The following is a 21079-nucleotide window of genomic DNA, read 5'->3' on the forward strand; positions in this document are numbered from 1 at the left end:
GGTATTCTTGTAGAATCCTTGGAATTTTTGTGTTTTGCCCTTAGTTCCAAAGTTCATGGTCCCACCCAGTGAGGATGCACATAATGTTCACCTTTTTAATGGCATCCCAGCTCCCTTTTAAAGCACTTGGATCTGAGTGACAATTTTATTTTGTTTTTCCCCCTTTTGACCAAGACTTTTATTGGAAAGCATTGCTGATGAACTTAACAGATTTGCTTTGTCTCATGTTGCTGGAAATGACCTGTCCTAGAAAGTCATGTCCCATATCAGAGGTATTTTTTAATCTTTGATGGTAACTTCAAGGAGTCAGTGTCATAAGACTTTGGCCACATTTGAACCAAGGGAGGCATTCAGGAAATGACTCTTGGGCAGTTTCCTCATCCAGGATTTCATCAAATTACCTGAAGGTTCAGGTCAATAAGACTTATCTATCATTTTAATCCACTGAGCAAACATAATCTTGGTGTTCATAAAAGTTTTGGAGCAGAACTGAGTGAGGAGTAACATAAGAGTTTAAATACGAGGACATATAGCAAAATTCAATAAAAATTGTAAACAATACTTGAAGGCCTGATCTTATCCAAACACCTACACCAGAAGGAAGGCAATGGAAAATATCAATAGGAAACCAGAGGGTGTCATTAAAAAGACATTGGATCAGAGAGGTTTGTGTTAGTGTTCTAATTTTTTGAGCTCTAATTCAACTTCATCAGAAGTACAGATGCATGTATAGCAGGTCATGTTGGCTACAGCACAGATGCCACCCTGTCTACAAGGATATAATCCAGAACTATTTGATTACCTAATACACTCCTTGCTAGGGCATCCAGGGATAGTTTTTGTTGAGCCAAGGCTCGAGTATTAGATCTGCTTATTTAGTTATGGTTAGGAATATATACTTTAACAACAGTTCATTATGGACTGAACCAACCCAAGGAACAAATACTTTGGCAATGATAATCAATGGAGAGTAGATAAGGTATAAAAAGGAGGCTGCCAAGTCTCAGCTAGGGCTATAAGATAGTGGCTGGATTTTTTCCTTTAACAAGAACTTCAGATGGAATGCTATGTTATCCCAAAAGGCACTGCCTTTTCATGTGCCTGCTGTCTAGCCCATGGTTCCCCTTTGTAACCACATACAAAGGTACATCTGGAAGGGCACATACTACATGGTCAAGTATGTTGTTATTTATGTTTTCACTGACAGGTATGAACTTCAGAATATGCTCTAGTCAGAGATCAGTGTGGCCATTACAGCTCATTAAGGGGCCAGCTGACAACCCTTTGTCCCTAGTATGACAAAAGGCTTGACATAGATGGATGAAATCCCATTTCTTACAAATTTTGGTCAGCCATTTGCTTGATGCTAGAAGCAAAAGAAAAAGCGGGAGGGTTGGAACGTTGGAGGAGTAGGGTTTGGGATAAATATTTTGTGTCAGTGTCAACCTCAAAAACAAGGTGGAGATAACAGATCAAACAGTTTTACTCTACAGGCAGTTTTAAGGGCTGAATGCTTAAAGTTTCCTATAAAATTGGGAACCAAGGGAAAATTTGTGATGGGTATAACTAGGTGGTCTTTATATTTGGATGATTGTGGTCTTTGGAGACATACTCAGCACTTGGAGAGATTTTCCCCAGTTGTTATAGTTTGGGAATGGTTTACTGGAATATTATCTCCCATTTGCCAAAAGTAGTACCCTCAAGGAAGGTAAAAACTTCAGCTAATATTAAACAGACTCTGACAAAATGCTCACTAGTCACCATCTTGGACTTAATAAAGGAAGTCATTAAATGATATTATGAAACCACCAGCCAACTCAATGGGACTTTCTTAACAAGAGTGTTGAATTAGTATTATTAAACTCAGTAAATCCATCAGTGTGATAGAGCAGATCTATTATGAAATGGATCAGTAATGAGGTTAGAATAGTGTGTATGTATACACTGCCCCGGCCTGAATTTTGTGAAAACCGTCAGAATCAAGATGTGATCTGCTTCACTTCCCAGTTAATTTTAATTTTAATTTTAATCGTCTAATTGTTTCAGAAGTCCAGTCAGGTGTTGGAGACTTCTTTAAATGAGAAACATGAATCCAAGAATCAGCACCTTTAACCTTTGCAGCACAAGGATTAGTTAAGGGTACCTGATATGATCCTTTCCATCCACCGTGTAAAAAATCTTTTAAAAGACAGAATCACCTGGTTGTAGATTGTGATGTTTGTTGTCTTCATCTCTCAGGAGTGCATTGTGGAAATATAGTTTACCAAGGTATATATATTTTTAATGTAAGTCTCTGATTAGTCCTTTGCAATATTGAAGCATGTGTTTTTCAATTAGTTGAAGAACAGAGAGATCCAACTGCATAGGTCACCCAGTAATAATTTCAAATGGTGACAGCTTGTGTCTCCCAAAGAAGATATCTCTCAGATTGAAAAGGACCAGAGGAAGTGTCTAAGGACAAGCCAATTTCAAGGTCTCTGTAAATTTTGCCAGTTGAGGCTTAATAATGCCATTTGTTCTTTCCACCAGTCCAGAGGACTGGGGGTGAAAGCACAATGAAAATGTTGTAGAATATACCAAACCTTACTGATCTGTCTCATAAGACGGCTAGTAAAATGTTTTCCTCAGTCACGATGCAGTCCTGAGGGCATACCCAAGTGGATATAATCTTTTCTAAGAATATTTTTACAATAGCCAAATTTGTAGCCCATTGACAAGGAAGTGCTCCAATCCAATGAGAAAACATACAAATCATAACAAAACCAAATTTATAGCCTTGGGAAGGAGACAGCTGGATAAAATCCATTTGACATACCTCAAAAGCCCTTTTAGGCAAGTCAAAATGGCCAAGGGCATTTTGGATAATTTTCCCTGGGTTGTATTTAGGACACAGAGCACTAGTTAATTGTGCCTTCTTAGTAGCCTTAGAAATATTTCCCCACCAGTACTGTTTCATGAAATTTCCAAGTTTATCTGCTGTCCAGTGGGTCATCCGACAAGTCATTTTCATCAGGGGTCTTTTCATGGACTCTGGAAAGACAAGTCTTTTATTTGGGCCATACCATAAATTAGTTTTACAGGCTAAAAATACAATTGTTATATGTCCAATAAAGTCTTTTTTTTTTTAATGTGATGTCTTAGATTGGGCATCTTTGGTCATTTTCATTAGCTCCTCTTTCAAAATATAGTCAAAATTTGACATAAATTTTGTTTCAGGTTGGGTGGCTTATAAGGCAGTTGCCCTTGCAGCCTGATCAGCCAAATTGTTTCTTTTGATTTCATCTAAATTTAATGCCCAGGCACCTGAATGATGGCTAGGAGAGATGGAAGTTGGTTTGATTCCAACAACTTGTTTACCCAATTTCCACTCCTAATCTAGTTTTTTCCCAAGGTCAAAAATCCTCTTTGTTTCCAAAGCATGCTAAAGTCATGAAGTGCCCCCAAAGCATCATGACTGTTTGTATGGATATTCACAGTTTTGCCTTCCACTAGGGTACAAGCCTAAGCTAAAGAATGGAGTTCTCTGCCTGATATGCTGAAGTAGAGGTAAGCAGTGGAGCTGCCTCAATTACTACAAAGGAGGAAGTGATAACATGTCCAACACAATACTATTCTTTGCCATTTTTCAAATAAGAGTCATCATAGTAAGCTATGAAATCTCAGCATTAGCAATAGAGGTTCTTGTAAATCAGCTCTAGGTATTAGTAACTGATCAGTCAGGGTCAGACCGTCATAAGGAATTTTGTCAGTAGGTAAAGTGAAAAGGCTTGCAAGGTGGAGGTTGTTGCAGTTGGAAAGGGTTGTATGAAGAAAATTTGGTAACAATATTTCACATGAGGCAAGATGGTTTACAGAAATGTGTTGAGTATGATGAGAATTGAGCAAGGCTTCTACTGCATGGGAAACAGATGATGAGTGGAGAGCCCATAACTATTTCCTCAGTTAATTTTGTAAGGACTGATGCTGTTGAAATAGTTCTCATGCATGGGGGATACCTCTGGCTACAGGTCTGATTGTAGACTACAATAGATAGGACATCAGTGTTTACCTCCGTGACTTTGAATAAGCACTCCTAAGGCATTACCCCTCATTCGTACACAAAGAGGAAAAAGGGTAGGGTGCACTTTTTAAGTTTAGGGACTTCAAAAGAGCCCCATTGTGGCCTCTGAAATTTTAAATTATCTTTGGTGCTATTGGTCCTTTGAGACAGAAATTTAAAAAAGAACACAAGATGCTGGGAATATTTGTGGTCTGACCCCATTCAAAAGTTTATGGTTCCACCTGGTGAGGTTGAGTATTGTCATCTTTTTAATCATTTCCCGGTTCCATTTTAAAACCCCTTGACATAAATAACTCCATTTTATTTCAAATTTCACAGCTGTTTAAAAGAAACAAATAATAGCTGTCTTTAACTGGTTGTTGGGACAGAAAAGAGGGACAAGTCAAATAAATTTGAGGATAAAGAAATAATTAACTCACTTTTGAACATCTTAGTTTGTGGGAGAGATATAATCTAGATGTAGAAGAAGCAAGTGGAATTACAGACTTGCAACTCTGAAAAAATGCCTGAGTTACTGTTGTAAATTTGGAAACCATAGGCTTATCCTATGGGGGAAAGAAGTTTCCAGTAATAATGAGATCAAGGGTGTGGCAAGAAGTGTCATGCATAATGTGGAGAGAGAAATTCTTCCAGTTTTTCAGAACCTCTTTTCCTAATGAAAGGATAAGCAGCCTTAGAGCTAGCATGAGATTTCTTCGTTTTGTACAGATAGAGCTCCAGAGTCGCTTTTATTTATTGAGTCATGCAGAAAGATAATACTAGGTTAAAGTTGAAACTTTCAGAACCTTTAGTTTTTATTGCTGATAATCCCTATAACGATTTCTTATTCGAACTTCTACATATCACAAATCGAGAGTTTTTTGGGCTTTGTATTTTTATCATCAGTCATAAGGATGTCAAACAATTAAGAGATCAGTGTGCTAGGTGGATCAGCTACACAGTTATTGAAGTTGTTTATCAGAAGACTTGACTCAAACATCATTTACCAAAGAAATTCTCCTCTGTAATTCCTGGGATTAAATAGGTACTACTCCCATAGTCACCATTATTTTTTCCTGCTGGCAATACCATAGTATTTGTATTCTACAAATAATTCTACAAATAATTAGAATACATGTATTCTAATTATTCCTCACTGATGTTGGATCCTCCTAGACCCTGTGAGGTCAGGGGCTTTTGTTTTCTTCCCAACATCTAGCCAAATGGCTGGTACAGCATAAGGATTTATTAAACTGATTAATCTTAGCTCGTATTCATTTGCCTTGTATATTTTTTTCCTTTGGATTTTATATTTTTACTTATATATTTATATTATATTTAATTATATTTAAATTTTATCCAGTGCTTGACTTCCCCCAGATTTAAGAAGAATTTGTTTTTCCATGTAATCCTTGGGTTCTTTCACTTTTTAGCCCTATAATTTTTCTCAGTTAATACAAATCATTCTAGGAAGAAACAGAAAATATACTGTAACATTTTTATATCAGGTGAAATAGCATCAAGACAAAGGAGAACAAGTAAGAATGAGGGAAACCTCAGAGGCAGAAAGGATAGATTCTTTCCTCAGTTCTGAGGAGAGGGTAAAAATGTTCAACCAAAAGAGGGTAGGCACAACTCTCTTCAGGTGTTCCAGTCAGAGGAAGTCACTGATGGAAAGCAGAATGTACTGGAGGAAGAATTGGGTTGGCGCATACAAGACACTGGAGGGGAAACTCTTGGGAACACTAGAAAGCCCCAAGGTCCAAAAGATCCCAACTGAAGAAGGCCAGATAACTTGAATCCTTCTGCCACAGAAAGAATGTATTTGAGAAGCTGCCGGAGAAGCCAGTGGCAGGAGGAGAGGTTTATAATGTAGACTGTAAGCCAAAGCACACCTGTGCTGAATCCTGACTCTAATGCCTACCAGATCATCATGACGTTAGTATTTAATTTCTTTAAAACCTCAGGTAAGGTTTACGGAGGTGGTCATTTTACCTTTGTAAAATAGTGCAGACATCATGAAGTACTGTTATGGAGTATAAGTAAGCTAACTGCAGAAAAGACAACAGTACCTAGAAAGCACTCAATAAATATTTAGCTACTATTAGAATTGTTAATAAGATGATTATCACTTATATGATGGCAAAGGAGAGATTTCTGTTTCCCTGCTTTTATTTCAACCATCAAGGTTAGAATCATGGAAGAAGAATTTCAAATTCCACTTTGCTAATATGGAGAGAAGTTATAATATTCCGCTGAATCGTGTTCGCACAGGATTTTGCATAGTATAGTGAGCAGTCCTGTGTTGGTACCAGTATGGTCACTGCCAGGAGCTGGGAAGAGGTCAGCACAGACAAAGTAACAGATTGCAAGGACACTACTTCACCCCCACCCCAAACGCCCTGGTGAATATGCAAAAGTCTGCACACATGTTTAAAGCAGACAGATTATATTAGCAGCACCTTGAGGTTTTCTTTTTTCCTGCTTGAAGGACACAAGTAATCATACACAATTTTGAGTTTGTTTTCTTGTTTTTACTTCTTTATCAGCAGACACCATTTTATCCTGTTTGTTAACGGCTACTCTTCCAAATTTTTGAAGTTATTTTGATTTCTAATGTGGTCTGTCTTCCAAGGTGTTACCCATTTAACCCAACTTGATCCAATCAACACTTTGCAACCATGTGCTTTTTATGGAATTTTGTTACACAGAAGAAGAAAGTGAGAAAATTGAAAAAGGTTCCTGAATATCAGACAGATCTATGATCATGATCATAAAGTGTACTCATATTTTGTAACACTGTCACCAGAAGGACCAGTGAAACATTAAACACTCTTGTAGAAATTGTGAGAAATCTAGCTTTGTCCAAGCAAAACAGTGTATCACCAAGTAAACACCTGGACTCAGCTTTAATTTTTATTTCAAAGTATTTATCAACTTTTAAAAACGTAACATTAATGATATATACATATACATGCACACATATATGTAGACACACACATACATCGAAAATATATACATATATTTTAAATTCAACATTTAAAGAATATTTGTGATATGTGTGTGTATGTGTGTTTTACTCTAGCCTCTAAGTATCCCCCAAAGCTAAAACACTCTTCTTCATATCTCCTTGCCCTCTCTCTTAAACCACCAGACAGAGGCAGAATAATGTAATGAGAGAACACACCAACTTTGGATTCAACCATGCCTGCCTTCAAATATTGGCTTTGACTCTTATTAACTGAATGACCTTTATCAAATTACTTAACCTCTCTTATCTTTGGTTTTCTTATCCACATGTGGGGATGGTAATGTTTTTCTCATGGGGTGGTCTGAAAAATTGACTAGATAGTCTATCCACAGTACCAGGAACATAAAATGTACCTAAGGCATGGAAACTATAATTATCATTAGGGAAAAAAAAATCTTTTGGAGAATTTGCATAAGCACGCCACTTGGCAACAATACAAATTCATGGTCTTATAAAATTAATCACAACATTTCTCAGTTAAGACATAAACAAAGTCAAACCTAGTCAATTTCCTCACATAACACTTATTCAAAATGAAGGAAATAGAGAATAAGTCTATAATTGGAATACAATATTTTTCTGTTTTGCTTTTTTCCCATAAATAATGATTATTATTTTGATTACATTTACATAAAGTAGGTGATTATTATTATGATCAAAATAGAAATTATAAAATATAAATTATATTTTGATTTCAGTTACAAAATCCTTCCTGCCAAAAAGATTTCCTTCTTCTACCTAAGATTTTCATCCATATTATCATAGTTTGGGATTAAGCATTACTTCAGATGATATTTATCATATAAAATACATGAAACAGCAACTGGGTAGGATCCACAATAACATTGGCATAGAAATAAATTTAACAGAATATTTGTAAATGTTTCCTAGGATGGAAATCATGGAGAGGGGGTAATAAATTTTGTTTTGGGGGGAGAGCACAGTGGAGGAGGTAGCACTGTTATTCACACTCAGTAATCACCCTGGGGGAGGGTGGTTAACTGCTATGTTCCAAAATGATGAATTAGGGCTTCCCTGGTGGCGCAGTGGTTAAGAATCTGTCTGCCAACGCAGGGGACATGGATCCAAGCCCTGGTCCGGGAAGATCCCACATGCTGCAGAGCAACAAAGCCCTTGCACAACTACTGAGCCTGCGCTCTAGAGCCCGCAAACCACAACTACTGAGCCCCGAGCCACAACTACTGAAGCCCACATGCCTAGAGCCTCTGCTCTGCTACAAGAGAAGCTACTGCAATGAGAAGCCTGCACACTGCAATGAAGAGTAGCCCCCACTTGCCACAACTAGAAAAAGCCTGTGCACAGCAACAAAGACCCAACGCAGCCCAAAATAAATAAATTTATTTAAAAAACATGATGAATTAGCCAAGTGGCCGAATGAAAAGTACTAACAATGCAGACTGTATCCTTCATCTCCATGAAACCTCCAGATGACCCTGCTAATTACAATGATATACCAATGAGACATAGATAGATTTCCAGTTACATCAACAAACTAAGCCCGTATACCATACTGGCAGAACCACAAATCAGGTATTTTTGTCCAGGTAACACTTGAAAACCAAACATAACAATATAAAACATCAAATTTCAAAATATGAAAATGAAATTTATATACAAGGCAGCAAATCCCATGTTAGAAATAAAACTATTGAGCTAATGGCCAAGGAACCCAGCCAGAGTAGTTTATGAATAAATGCAGTTGGAATGACCTATATCCTGATAAAGAATACTTTGGTAGATAACTTAGATCCTACAACCTTGACTGATATGAGATGGTTGTGTTTTTCATTGAACCCTAGGATGAGGATAAATTATTAAAATTATTGTTGCATTGTTAAGACAAATCTATAAAGACATGTCAAAATCAACATTAGCATAAGAATGAAATGCTAAAATATCTCATTTAAATGTAGGCTGTTAGCACTTTTAAAAACTAATTTCAATATAAAAACAAAAATCAGTTTAAAATAAAATATAATTATATTTCATTTAGAGCACAATTGATTATTTAAAGTATCTAAATGTTGATTATTCAGTATTCATATTAATAAGTTGCACATTAACAAAGTACAAAGAGGAATTGAGTATTCTACTACTTATCAAAAAGACACTTGGAAATCAAAGAATATATGTTCCATTATTATAAATTACAATGTAGCAAAGTTATTTGTATAAAAATCTCTGTCCTTTGAATTATTTACTTAGGATAAATTATCAAATCATGTTGTGGGTCAAAGGTATGGTTAACATTGATTTTCTTGTTTTATATTGCTAAATAGTTCTCCAAAAATAACACATTAATGTATAATCTCCCAGCCATGTATGGCTTCACCCGAAGTTTACATTGAACTCATCCTTAGCCTTACTAGAGCTTGCTTTTTGGTGTATTTGTGTCTTCTACAACTTTTATCATTGTGTCTTTCCTGAACACCTTTTCTCTGTTAAGAGCCATCTTTAAATCTTTCCATCGTAAAAAGAGAAGCCTACTTGGGCTAGCCCAATTTTCCTTTTCCAAACATGGAACAGGTATCATCTTTCCTTCCTGTCTCTGATTTTTCACTTCTCTAAAACCTCAATTCAAATCATTGTCATGCCATTGAAATATCTTAAATGCTCTAGAACATTTTCATCCTTGTTTTGACTTCTTAGTGAAGGTTGGCTCTCTTAATCACTTCTTTCTACTTGAAATGTTACTTCACTTGTTTGTGATGTCTTTTTTCTTGTGGTTTATGAAGTGATGACTGGGGCTTCCCTGGTGGCGCAGTGGTTGAGAGTCTGTCTGCCGATGCAGGGGACGTGGGTTCATGCCCCGGACCGGGAGGATCCCACGTGCCGTGGAGTGGCTGGGCCCGTGAGCCATGGCCACTGAGCCTGCACGTCTGGAGCCTGTGCTCTGCTGCGGGAGAGGCCACAATGGTGAGAGGCCTGCATACCGCAAAAAATCCCCAAAACAAACAAACAAACAAAAAAGAAGTGATGACTGGGGAATGTCAAAAGTTTGAAAAGTTGTACTTCTTAAAATTAGTATTTTGAGCTTCACCTACAAGAAATTAATACCAATTATCTTGTCAATTGGAATATTAAGTATCCAACTGTTTATATATAGGTGATTTATAAATAGCATATGCTGAAATGTTGTAGCATCAGTGTTCCTCAAACTGTGTGTTGCAGAGAAATACTCATCCATGTTATACTAAATGATGTCTTATAAAGGACTCTTATCAAATAAGTTTATGGAATCCTGAGTTAAACAAGTACAAGGAGATTTCTTTTTCTTTGGAAGTGAACTCGGTCTTTAATATGCAAACCCCCAATTTACTATTCAGCTTTTTCTTTTCCTAAACTAATTTGAAAGTGTAACCCTTATTTCATGAAACTCATTGTAATTTTCTGCTTAGTAATGACCCAAGGAGCCAAGTTTTGCAAACACTGCTCTAGAAGAAAAAAGAAATTACATACATGTAGATTCATATCCTAACCTAGTTTATTTTTCTGACTTTGTAATCTTTGTAAAATACATTTAACTGTTTAAAATTTCAAGTTAGTTATCTCTGAAGGAAGACTAATAAGGGATAGATTAAAAGAGAGTTTGAAGGCTAAATTTGTTAAAATAATAAGTATTTGATATAATTACAATATAAAAATAGTCTCTACAGTTAATAAAATGAAAAGCATTTTAAAATAGGTTAACATTTTAACATCAGGAATAAGTGAGCCCTCCCAAATCCTAGGAATGATAATCAAATACATAAATTAAAAGATCAATTCCCTTTAGAAGTATAATAAATAGTGTTTTAGGGTCACAGAGGACATGGGATTCATTTTTCTTGGCTGTTTTACTGAAAGATTATAGAAGAAAAAGAGAAATGGTGAAATGAATTTACACTACTATTCTCACATTCAGGCGATATTGTCTACGCTTACCCCCATTAACAAGGTAATAATTTTCAAAACTGTTTTTGTAACTGCAGAAGTTCTTATTGAAAACAATCTTATTGCTCCGTGCATAAGACAATGCTGATCCAAATAAAACAACATATAGAGTGCCTACAGCTATGCCCACTTACTTTCCCAGTTTCAAAAACATGGCGCAAAGAACAATATTAAAATTCTTTAGTATTCAAGGCTCATTCATGATTGTTCTGCAATCTATATGTTTAGGTTAATCCCCACTACCTTCCTTCATAATAGCTTTTTAAAAGCAGGTGTATTGAGGTATAAATGACATACAGTAAACTACACACAATTTAAGAATACCATTTGATAATTTTTTGATTTATGTATGCACCTGTGAAGCCACTGTTACAATCAAAATAACAAACAGACCCATCACCACTCTCCCCCTCTTTATCCTCCACCTTTCCATCCCCAGACAACCACTGACCTAATTTCAGTCACTGTAGATTGACTTTTTCTAGAATTTTATATAGGGGATTCCCTGGCAGTCCAGTGGTTAGGACTCTGCAGTTTCATTGCTGAAGGCATGGGTTCTGTCCCTTGTGGGAGAACTAAGATCCCACGAGCCAACTTGTGTGGCCAAAAAAAAAGTTAGAATTTTATATAAATGTCATCATACACTGTGTACTCAATTTTGCCTATGATTTTTAGCAAACAATTTTAAGCTTCATCTATGTACCAAAATTTTATTCTTTTATTGCTGAATATATTCTATTGTACAGAATAACATATAATGGAATTGTATTTTCTATTTTTTGTAACTGTTCTTTGTTCATTTTGTTCTCTTTCTCTGTCTTCTTTTGGATACATTTTTAGCCCATTTTACTGCCTTTGTTGGCCTATTAGTTATAGCTCTTTGCTATATTATTTTAGTGGTTGCTTTAGGGTTTATAGTACATATCGCTACTTTATCACAGTGTAACTTCAAGTGACATTATGTCACTTTGTGTATGGGATAAGAACTCTATCTACATCAGTATACTCCAATTTTTCCCCTCCCAGCCATTGTGATCTTGTTGTCACACGTTTTATTTCAATGTATATTATAAAGTACACAATACATTTTAATCATTTTTACTTTAAGCAGTTGACTATCTCTTAAATATATCTTAATAATCAGAAAAAAAATTATTTGTGAATGCTGTTGCAATTTCCAGTGCTCTCTATCACTTTGTGTAGAACTGGAACTACATCTGCTATAATTTTTCTCCTGTGTGAAGGACTTTGTTTTACATTACTTGTTGTGCAAGCATGCTGGTGATGAGTTCTTTCAGCTTTTGAATGTCTGAAAAAGTCTATATTTTTTCTTCTGAGCAAAAAAAAAAGATATCTTTAGATTGATAGATTTTTAAATTTTTGTCTGTTAGTTTGTTTTTTTAACTTTTCCATACTTTAAAGATGTTGCTCCACTGCCTTCCAGCTCACACTGTTTTGAATGAGAAATATGAAATATGTTCTCATCCTCATCTTTGTCCTTTTGTACATAATGTGTCCTTTTTATTCCTTCTGACTGCTTTTAATATATATGTATATTTTAATATATTTGCTAGTTTAAGACCATCTGATTGTGATGCAACTATGTAATTTTCTTCAAGTATCTTGTCATTGAGATTCATGGAGTTTCTTGTATTGGTGATTTTATAGTTTTTATAATTAATTTGGAAACTTTTCAGCTATTATTTATTCAAACATATTTTTTATTTCTCCCTACTCCTTTGAAGTTGTGTCATAGCTCACTAAAAGCTCTTTTCATTTATTAATTCATTTTTATCCCTCTGTGTATTTTATTTTGGATAGCTCTATTGATGTCTTCAAGTTCATTCATCTTTCATTTTGCCATGTCTATTTGACTGTAAATTTCATCCAGGACATTTTTCATCCCAGATATTATATTCAGATTTAGAAAGTTTTCTCTCTTATTTTTAAATTTTTATTTATTTATTTTTTACATATGTTGAATAGATATATCTATTCTTTTTCAAATTCTTTTCCAAATTAGGTTGTTACAGAATACTGAGCAGAGTTCCTGTGCTATACAGTAGGTCCTTGTTGTTTATCCACTTTAAATATAGCACTGTGTACGTCAATCCCAAACTCCCTAACTATCCCTCCCGGCCCCAACCTGCCCCTCCTGGTAACCATAATTTCATTTTCTAAGTCTGTGATGTGGAACTTTTTTATATTCTATGTTGCAATTTAACACATCTAATCTTTCCTCTAACTTCTAGAACAAGTGAAATAGTTAAAATAACAGAGTTAATGTCCTTGTCTTCTAATCCTATCATCTATGTCAATTCTGGGTCAGTATCAATTGATTTTTTTTTCTCTTCATTATAAATGAGTTTCTTTCTTTGCATCGCTTCTAATTTTTTATTGCATGCTAGTAATTTTGATTTTATTTTATAGTGCAGTGGACATTTTTGTATTCCGAATATACAGGAATATATGTATTCCTTTGTCCTGGGATGCAGTCAGATTATTTGGAAACAGTTTGATCTTTTTGAGCCTTGCTTTTAAACTTTGATTGCTTTGGTCTAAGACTACTTTTTCCTGCTCCTTAAGCAATATCGTTCTGATTACACATTGCCCTGAGAATTATGAGATTTTCCACTCTGATTAGAGGAATAGGCACTATTCCCTAGTCCTGTGTGAGTGCCAGAGATTGTGACCTCTAGTCTTCGAAGGTACTTTTTTTCCCCCAGCCTCAGACAGTTTCCTCACATGTGTGTGTTGATCAGTGCTGTGTGTTGATCAGTGTGCTCCTCAAAGGGAACTCTGAAAATCTCAGGATTTCTCTATGTTTGAAGCTCTTTATTCTATAGTGCTCTGCTCTGATTATCCCAGCTTCTTTGGTCTCACCAGAACCTCTATTCATGGAGCCAGGGGGGCTCTGCTTGGGTTGTTATTTCCTGAACCTCTGACTGAGATTACATATTGCAAACTGGGGCAATTATGGGTCTCAATGCATTTGTTTTAAGTGTCTCAGACATCAGTGTACTTTGTTGCTTTATGTTTAGTGCCTTAAGAACGATTTTTTCCCATATATTTTGTCTTAGATTTTTTGAGTCTGAATGATAATTTTTATCCTTGTAAATCCACCCAGAAATATAGGTCTCCCTTATAGCTTAGAGTCTAGTCAAAACAAACTCCTAGCCCATTTTTTTAAGTATGCCATGTTCATATATATATATATATATATATATATATATATATATATATATATCCACATATACCCATGCCCCCTGCCATTCCCTCTTATATATCCTTGCTCTCTTCTCTATCTGATCAACACCAACTGAATTTCCAAAGCACACTCCAATTCTCAGATTAGTTTTTCTAAATGCTCTCAGGAATGTTTAATCCTTTTTGTTTGTTTGTTTTCCTGCCCACACAGCACTTTACTTATTACTTAATTGTAGCCCCAGGAATAGTTTTACGATTATATATTTAGTTTTTTTTTTTCTTTTTATTCAACTAAACCATGTCCAACTATATTGGGTATTTCGAATATAGAATAATGCCCAGCTAATTAAAGGAACTCAGTGAAATTTGTTGACTGAGTGGATAAATTTGTTGATGAATAATATGTCCAAAGCACTGTGCCTCTCCTCTGTGATCAGGAGCATGAATAACTAAGATAAAAAGGGACAACAGAAGTTAGATGAGAACTTTTTTAAAAAACTCCTTTAAGTTTCAATTTTTTATAAAATATTCATTTATTGGTTAAGAGTAGTCAAATATATGTCTATTTTTCTATAAAAAAGTATAATTTGTCACTTAAATTTTCTTTTTAAAAATGTTCTCCTATTTCCATATTTTGTTTCTATTTCTGATATAGAGAAACTTTCCATAATTTATACAACTACCAACAAAATATATCCTTATGATTTATTAAAGCTGTTTCCAGCTCAAATATAAATGTATTATCATGTTGTATCATACTATGCACCATAAAATATTAGATTAACAATCAAGGAGGAATTGTAGAAATATGTTGGTTGAAATATAAATAAAAGCAGTTTTGAGGGTTTTTAAGGACAATATATACCAGCACCATGAAAAAATAAAGGGGGAGGGAATATCTGATGAAATGTTCACACACAAAAATATTAGGAAATATGCCCTGACCTATTATTCTAGTCTTTCTACTCACTGCTGCAACATTAAGTAAATCATATCAAATCACTCAGATTACCATTTGTATTTAGCTGTACTCTGAACCATAGGGTATCTCTAGATATTTGCTAGTTACATTCTTTTGTTCTTTGAGTTATATATTTCTCCCAATATTTTCAGATTAAAAAAATAGAATCACCTGATCCTCGATCTCCTACCACCTATTTGTGTTTAGTATGTCTGTTTTGGGATCTAAGAATCTGTTTTCAAAAACACCACCAACGAAGATGGTGAAGTAGAGGGACGTGCTCTCACTCCCTCTTGTGAGAACACCAGAATGACAACTAACTGCTGAACAATAATCGACAGGAAGACACTGGAACTCACCAAAAAAGATATCTTGCATCCAAATACAAAGGAGAAGCCACAATGAGACAGTAGGAGGGTCACAATACAATAAAATCAAATCCCATAGCTGCTGGGTGGGTGACTCACAAACTGGAGAACACTTGTACCAGAGAAGTGCACTCACTGGAGTGAGGGTTCTGATCCCCACGTCAGGCTTCTGAACCTGTGGGTCCAGCAACGGGAGGAGGAATTCCTAGAGAATCAGACTTTGAAACTAGCAGGATTTGATTGTAGGACTCTGAAAGGACTGGGGGAAAGAGAGACTACACTATTGGAGTACACACACAAAGTAGTGTGCACATCGGGACCCAGGGGAAGAAGCAGTGACCCCATAGAGACTGAACCAGACTTACCTGCTAGTGTTGGAGGGTCTCCTGCAAAGGCAGGGGGTGGCTGTGGCTCACCGTGAGGACAAGGACGCTGGCAGCAGAAGTTCTGAGAAGTGCTCCGTGGGGTGAGCCCTCCCAGGGTCCACCATTAGCCCCACCAAAGAGCCTGCAGGCTCCAGTGTTGGGTCGACTCAGGCCAAAAAAATAACAGGGAGGGAAGCCAGCCCCACCCATCAGCAGTCAAGCAGATTAAAGTTTTAGTGATCTCTACCCACCACCAGTCCCTCCCATCAGGAAAGTTGCACAAGCCTCTTAGATAGCCTCATCCACCAGAGGGCAGACAGCAGAAGCAAGAAGAACTACAATCCTGCAGCCTGTGTAACAAAAACCACATTCACAGAATGTGACAAGATGACACAAAATGAAGACAAGATGAAAAGGCAGAGGGCTATGTACCAGGTGAAGGAACAAAATAAAACCCCAGAAAAACAACTAAATGAAGTGGAGACAGGCAACCTTCCAGAAAAAGAATTCAGAATAATGATAGTGAAGATGATCCAGGGCCTCGGAAAAAGAATGGAAGCAAAGATTGAGGAGATGCAAGAAATGTTTAACAAAGACCTAGAAGAATTGAAGAACAAATAAACAGAGATGAACAATACAATAACTGAAATAAAAAATACACAAGAAGGAATCAATAGCAGAATAACTGAGGCAGAAGAATGCATAAGTGACCTGGAAGACAGAATGGTGGAATTCACTACTGCTAAATAGAATAAAAAAAGAAAAATGCAAAGAAATGAAAACAGCCTAAGAGACCTCTGGGACAACATTAAATGCAACAACATTCACATTATAGGGGTCCCAGAAGGAGAAGAGAGAGAGAAAGGACCTGAGAAAATATTTGAAGAGATTATAGTTGAATACTTCCCTAACATGGGAAAGGAAATAACCACTCAAGTCCAGGAAGTGCAGAGAGTCCCATACAGGATAAACCCAAGCAGAAACACACTTAGACACATAATAATCAAATTGGCAAAAAATACAACAAAGAAAAATCATTGAAAGCAGCAAGGGAAAAAAGACAAATAACATACAAGGGAATTCCCATAAGGTTAACAGCTGATTTCTCAGCAGAAACTCTACAAGCCAGAAGGGAATGGCATGATATATTTAAAGTGATGAAAGGGAAGAACCTACAACCAAGATTACACTACCCAGCAAGGATCTCATTCAGATGTAATGGAGAAATCAAAAGCTTTATAGACAAGCAAAAGCTAAGAGAATTCAGCACCAGCAAACCATCTCTACAACAAATGCTAAAAGAACTTTGCTAAGTAGGAAACACAAGAGAAGAAAAGGACCTACAAAAGCAAACACAACACATTTAAGAAAATGGTCATAGGAACATACATATCAATAATTACCTTAAACATGAATGTATTAAATGCTACAAATGAAAGACACAGGCTTGCTGAATGGATACAAAAACAAGACCCATATATATACTGTCTACAAGAGACCCACTTCAGATCTAGGGACACATACAGAATGAAAGTGACGGGATGGAAAAAGATATTCCATGCAAATGGAAATCAAAAGAAAGCTGGGTAGCAATACTCATATCAGATAAAATAAACTTTAAAATAAAGAATGTTCCAAGATACAAGGGAGGACACTACATAGTGATCAAGGGATCAATCAAAGAAGAAGATAGAACAATTATAAATATATATGCACCCAACATAGGAGCACCTCACTACATAAGGCAACTGCTAACAGCTATAAAAGAGGAAATCGACAGTAACACAAAAATAGTGGGGGACATTAACACCTCACTTACAGCAATGGACAGACCATCCAAAATGAAAATAAATAAGGTAACAGAAGCTGTAAATGACACAATAGACCAGATGGATTTAATTGATATTTATAAGACATTCCATCCAAAAACTGCAGATTACACTTTCTTCTCAAGTGTGCAAGGAACATTCTCCAGGATAGATCACATCTTGTGTCACAAATCAAACCTCAGTAAATTTCAGAAAACTGAAATCATATCAACCATCTTTTCTGACCACAACACTATGAGATTAGAAATGAATTACAGGGAAAAAAACACAAATACATAGAGGCTAAACAGTACATTACTAAATAACCAAGAGATCACTGAAGCAATCAAAGAGGAAAACAAAAAATACCTAGAGACAAATGACAATGAAAACATGTCAATCCAAAACCTATGGGATGCAGCAAGAGCAGTTCTAAGAGGGAAGTTTATAGCTATACAAGCCTACCTCAAGAAACAAGAAAAATCTCAAATAAACTATCTAACCTTACACCTAAAGGAACTAGAGAAAGAAGAACAAACAAAACACAAAGTTAGCAGAGGGAAAGAAATCTTAAAGATCAGAGCAAAAATAAATTGATTAGAAACAGAAAACAATAGCAAAGATCAATAAAACTAAAATGTGGTTCTTTGCGAAGATAAACCAAATTGATGAGCCATTAGCCAGGCTCATCAAGAGAAAGAGGGAGAGGACTCAAATCAATAAAATTAAAAATGAAAAAGGAGAAGTTACAACAGACACTGGAGAAACACAAAGCATCCTAAGAGACTACTACAAGCAACTCTGTGCCAATAAATGGACAACCTGGAACAAACAGAGAAGTTTTTAGAAAAATAAAACCTTCCAAGACTGAACCAGGAAGAAATAGAAAGTATGAACAGACCCATCACAAGTAAAGAAATTGAAACCGTGATTAAAAATCTTCCAACAAACAAAAGTCCATGACCAGATGGCTTCACAAGTGAATTCAATCAAACATTTAGAGAAGAGCTAACACCCATCCTTCTCAAACTCTTCTAAAAAATTGAGGAGGAAGGAACACTGCCAAACTCATTCTATGAGGCCACCATCACCCTGATACCAAAACCAGACCAAGATACAGCAAAAAATCAAATTACAGACCAATATCACTGATGAATATACATGCAAAACTCATCAACAAAATACTATCAAACAGAATCCAAAAACATTTTAAAAGGATCATACACCATGATCAAGTGGGATTTATCCCAGGGATGCAAGGATTCTTCAATATAGGCAAATCAATCATTATGATGCACCATATTAAAAAAAATTGAAGAATAAAAACCATATGATCATCTCAATAGATGCAGAAAAAGCTTTTGACAAAATTCAACACCCATTTATGACAAAAACTCTCCAGAAAGTAGGCATAGAGGGAACTTACCTCAACATAATAAATGCCATATACAACAAACCCACAGCAAACATCATTCTCAATCGTGAAAAACTGAAAGCATTTCCTCTAAGATCAGGAACAAGGCAAGAATGTCCACTCTCACCACTATTATTCAACATTGTTTTGGAAGTCCTAGCCATGGCAATCAGAGAAGAAAAATAAATAAAAGGATACAAATTGGAAAAGAAGAAGTAAAACTGTCACTGTTTGCAGATGACATGATACTATACATAGAGAATCCTAAAGATGCCACCAGAAAACTATTAGAGCTAATCAATGAATTTGGTAAAGTTGCAGGATACAAAATTAATGCACAGAAATCTCTTGGATTCCTATATACTAATGTGGAAAAATCTGAAAGAGAAATTAAGGAAACACTCCCATTTACCATTGCAACAAAAATACCTAGGAATAAACCTACCTAGGGAGAGAAAAGGCCTGTATGCAGAAAACTATAATACACTGATGAAAGAAATTATAGATGGTACCAACAGATTGAGAGATATACCATGTTCTTGGATTGGAAGAATCAATACTGTGAAAATAACTATACTAACCAAAGCAATCTACAGATTCGATGCAATCCCTATCAAATTACCAATGACATTTCTTGCAGAACTAGAATGAAAAATCTTAAAATTTGACACAAAAGACCCCAAAAGACCCCGAATAGCCAAAGCAGTCTTGAGGGAAAAAAGCGGAGCTGGAGGTATCAGATTCCCTGACTTCAGACTATACTACAAAGCTACAGTAATCAAGACAATATGGTACTGGCACAAAAACAGAAACATAGATCAATGGAACAAGATAGAAAGCCCAGAGAAAAACCCACACATCTATGGTCAGCTAATCTATGACAATGGAGGCAAGGATATACAATGGAGAAAAGACAGTCTCTTCAATAAGTTGTGCTGGGAAAACTGGACAGCTACATGTAAAAGAGTGATATTAGAACACTCCCTAACACCAAACACAAAACTAAACTCAAAATGGATTCGAGACCTAAATGTAAGACCAGACACTATAAAACTCTTACAGGAAAACATAGGAAGAATACTCTTTGACACAAATCACAGCAAGATATTTTTTGATGCATCTCCTTGAGTAATGGAAATAAAAACAAAAATAAACAACTGGGACCTAATGAAACTTAAAAGCTTTTGCACAGCAATGGAAACCATAAACAAGACAAAAAGACAACCCTCAGAATGGGAGAAAATATTTGCAAACAAATCAAGAGACAAAGGATTAATCTCCAAAACATATAAACAACACATGCAGCTCAATATTAAAAAAACAAACAGCCCAGTCCAAAAATGGGCAGAAGACCTAAATGGACATTTCTCCAAAGAAGACATACAGATGGCCAAGAAGCACATGAAAAGCTGCTCAACATCAGTAATTATTAGAGAAATGCAAATCAAAACTATAATGAGGTATCACCTCACACCAGTTAGAATGGGCATCATCAGAAAATCTACAAACAACAAATGCTGGAGAGGGTGTGGAGAAAAGGGAACCCTCTTGCATTGTTGGTGGGAATGTAAATTGATACAGCCACTATAGATAACAGTATGGAGGTTCCTTAAAAAACTAAGAATAGAATTGCCATATGACCCAGCAACCCCAGTATTGGGCATATACCCAGAGAAAAACATAATTCAAAAAGACACATGCACCCCCATGTTCACTGCAGCACTCTTTACAATAGCCAGATCATCGAAGCAACCTAAAGGCCTATCGACAGATGAATGGATAAAGAAGATGTGGTACATATATACAATGGAATATCACTCTGCCATAAAACAGAACAAAATTGAGTCATTTGTTGAGACGTGGATGGATCTAGAGACTGTCATACAGAGTGATGTAAGTCAGAAAGAGCAAAGCAAATATCGTATATTAACA

The sequence above is a fragment of the Phocoena sinus genome, chromosome 18 (genome assembly GCF_008692025.1).
Source record: "Phocoena sinus isolate mPhoSin1 chromosome 18, mPhoSin1.pri, whole genome shotgun sequence".
Lineage (NCBI taxonomy): Eukaryota > Metazoa > Chordata > Mammalia > Artiodactyla > Phocoenidae > Phocoena > Phocoena sinus.